Below are 3,853 nucleotides of genomic sequence, written 5' to 3'. Positions count from 1 at the left end.
GGTTCGATCGATTACAAGTAGGAATTTTTTAGCTTCGCTTCCTTTTTGCTCCGGTTTCTCACCAAGACTTTGGTTGACTTTCCCTAGGCTCTAAAGCACCAGAGTTAGCTCATTTCAACCTTATGCACCTGAAAGGGGAAAAAAACACAAAATTAGACTACAGCAAGAAAATAAAGATAGAATAAGGTTCTATTATACTCAAGATTAGAGTTGAAATGTGTATATTTCAGCACTTATCACACCCCCAAACTTGAATATTGCTAGTACCTTAGAAATGAACAAAGAAGGAAATAAAAAGAAACAATTATACAACTAGAATGAATAAAGCAATAAAAAGATAGCGCTATTTTTGTAGAGATCACAATTGCATTTAGCATATACAACAAGCCTTTTGAACCCCTAAGTTACCCCTAGTGGATGAGTGAAGTCTCGTAAGGGTTTCTAGAAAGGATACCCACAAACAACAAAGTCTCTGATAAGCATTGAAAAGTGCGCATTTAAACCCCTTAATCTTGAATGTTCTAGGATCTTATTCTATCTTATTTCCCCGTTTTAGTCTAATTTCATGTTATTCTCCTTTTCAGGCACTTATCCCCAAAATAAGTCAAATCAGCTAAATCAGAGCATTGGAAGAAGTAATCTAAAGTCTAGTGGAAGAAAGGAGCAAAGTGATGAAAAATTCCTCTTCGATCGATCGAACCAAGCTATGATCAATCACATTATGATCGTTGCAACCCTGCCATGATGGATCGAACCATTGTCATTATCCTCAGAAAAATTTTCTATTCTATCGATCCAACCTTTTATTCGATCAATTGAACCTTTTGATCTTATCCTCATAACCACTTTTGTCCTTTTCCCATAAATATCTCAGCCTTTGTCCTTATCCAAATGATTACGCCGCCATACTTCGATTGATCGGAGCAATAGTATGATCAATTGAACTGCCTCAAATTGCGTGTAAAACAGATTTCAAGCCGAATTGAAGGTGTGCTCATAGTGCAATCATTTAGAGGTCCTAGTGCACGAGGTTTGACCATTAGGTGTGACATTTGAACTACCTATATAAGGAATTTGGTAATTTTATTAAGAAGGTTGGTTAGTTAGAGAGAGAATTGGCTAGAGATTAAAGAGAGAGAACATACATTTTGGGAAAGTTCTTCCACTCTTCTAGGGTTTCTACCAAGAACACCAAGGGAGGAGGATGAAGTCAACCTTGAAGAGAACCCTAAAGGGTTGGATGACAACAACCATGAGTGGCTAGACTATTCTCTTGGGGCTAGAGATAGCCCTAAGCATGCCTCCTTGACTCTGATGGTTTGTAATTAGTGGGGATTTGTGTTGTAATTCTTGTTTTGACCTCATATTTATATAAATCTTGCTTCTACATGATTTGTGTAGTTTAATACTTCCAATTGATCTTTTAATTCTATTTATATGTCTATGTATGTTAGAATGAATGGTCATGTGCTTATCTCTAGAATTTTATAAGTTTGATGCATGTCTATGTGTGTTGGAGTTATAAATATAGTGTTGGTTAATGCACGGTGCTTAATGGATTACTCTCGTGGTTTATTTGATGGATTATACTTATTTCTTGATGGATTGTGCTACCTCTTTAGCTTAATTAGTTTAATTTTCATGTCATTAGCATAGTTGTTGTGTAATTACTTTAATTTTCTAGATAGATGGACAATCTATTCTTGTTGTTTGATGATCCATGCTTATGAGTACAAGTAGTATATTTCTCTAAATTCTTGAGTGTGCATTAATTGTGAGCTTATGGAAGGATTAATGGCTTAATTTGATATGTTGTGCTATTCACTAGATTGATTAGACAATGTATGTTTACTTAGACATTCAAGTTTAATATTCAATTAATGGCACACACTTCTTTTACAACATATAATCCCCCTAATTTATTAAATATTGAATGTCTAGAAAGGCAAGGTTTAGTGGTGAACTCTATGTCCAAAGAATCCTCTCTCGTTCTGTACACCTCATTTGTTTAGTTGTTCTACATTGCATTACTCTAGCTTGAATTGTAGTATAACTCAACTAACAAACCCCTCTTTTGATCATTCGACCTACTAATCCAACATTAATTCCAAAATACCTTGCTTTTCCCTTGGTACGATCCCTACTCACTATTGCTATGTTAGTAGTAGTTAGTAGTGGTAGTGGCATTTTACAAATTTAAACTTGGCCACCAAATCACACATAATCACAATTTTGGCATAGGCAAGCGACGAACCGGCTAAGTTTTGGCGCCGTTGCCGGGGATAAGCAACGCCGTATTTGGAATTAATTAAGAATTAATACTTCTTTGATCTTGTTTTTACTTCATTTTACTCTGTTTACTTATTGTGTTTAGTCTTGATTAGCTAGGTACGTGGAGCTAAGGAAAGTGAAGCAAATGAACTTTAAAGCAAAGAAGCAAGCTCAGCTAAGCAAAGCATAAAAAACTAAAATTTTTAAAAAATAAAAATAAAATTGCAAAGCAAAGCAAGACAAAAGTTAAAAATATTTTGAAGTTGCTTAAGGACCCTTTGTGAGCTATTCTAACTCCCTTTGCTTAGTTAAATCGTCGGCCCGCGTGGAAGCAATTTAATTATTTGTTTATCGTCGGCCCACATGGAGGCAATTTATTTCTTGCATTTGTTGAAAGCATGGGAGTATGGGATCAATGTATGTGGAGGTTTGTTGTTGATTGACTTGTTGCGGAGAAGAGTGTTTGCTACTTGCTATTTGTTGAGTTGTTGTTTGTTTTGATATGCATTGTGCATGCATGGTTGTAGGTATTTGAATCCAACTCTTGTCCCATTGAATTTTAATCTTGAATCGGTTATTCAAAATCCAAAGGGAAAGGGTAATTCAAGTGACTCCATTTCATCAATGGATGACCATAATGAGGACCATGTTGAAGACCTTGGTTACATTGACCAACAAGGCATTCTTCACCCTAATGTGCATCAACAACATGATAAACATGCAAGTACCATTGGGTATGTCTAGACCTTTCATTCCACAACAACAAGGCCAAGTTCCAATTGGAATGCCAAAGCCATTTTTTGTACCACCACCTCCACCTCCCGTTGTTCAAGCAAATCATGAGGTTTATGTAGAGCCACCGATTATGAATCCCCTTCTTGATTTAAGAGACAATTATGTGCCCAATGAGTATTATACACCAACATGCATTCAACTCCCTCCATTTAGAGCACACCATTATGATATTAAACCACAAACAATTCAAATACTTCCCAATTACCATGGGCTACCTAATAAAGATTCTTATAAGTATTTGGATAAATTTCTTGAAGTGTGTTCTACCGTGAAATATACGGACATACCGGAAGAAGTTTTGAGGTTAAAACTCTTCCCTTTCACCCTAAAGGATAAAACAAAATATTGGTTTAACAATTTGAGACCTTTTTCTATAACTACTTGGGCAGAGATGCAACAAGAGTTCTTGAAGAAGTATTATCCGGTGTCTAAAACTAATGGAATGAGAACTTCAATTCGTGAATTCTCACAAGGGGATGGGGAAATGTTTCATGAGGCATGGGAACGGTTAAATGATTTGCTTAGGAAATGTCATAATCATGACATTCCTAAATGGCAATTAATTTAATACTTCTTTGAATGTTTGTAGGACAACCATAAGAGTATGGTTGATGCTTCTATAGGTGGTTTTTATCTTGATAAGCATGAAGATGATGTGTGGTGCTTATATGAAAGCATGAGTGAAAACTCAATGCACCAATCCTTATCATCTAAAAATGGTAGAAATATAGGTTAAAGGAAGAATGTAGGCTTATATCAAGTTGGTAATTCTAATGATATAGTTGCC

General features: G+C 35.6%; 1 non-coding gene across 1 annotated transcript; it reads right to left on the bottom strand.

The window, feature by feature from the left end:
- Positions 1-3,505: 3,505 nt before the first annotated feature.
- LOC132283691 (small nucleolar RNA R71) lies at positions 3,506-3,612 on the bottom strand. The gene has a single exon (XR_009472096.1). It is a non-coding gene; the product is annotated as a small nucleolar RNA R71 (small nucleolar RNA).
- Positions 3,613-3,853: the final 241 nt, after the last annotated feature.

Source organism: Cornus florida, unplaced genomic scaffold, assembly GCF_030987335.1.
Source record: "Cornus florida cultivar Cherokee Brave unplaced genomic scaffold, ASM3098733v1 CherokeeBrave_3.0.0_Hap2_Chr01, whole genome shotgun sequence".
In the NCBI taxonomy this organism is placed as follows: Eukaryota; Viridiplantae; Streptophyta; class Magnoliopsida; order Cornales; family Cornaceae; genus Cornus; species Cornus florida.
The sequence above is the reverse complement of the archived record's forward strand: the minus strand, read 5'-3'. Positions and strand labels throughout refer to the sequence as shown.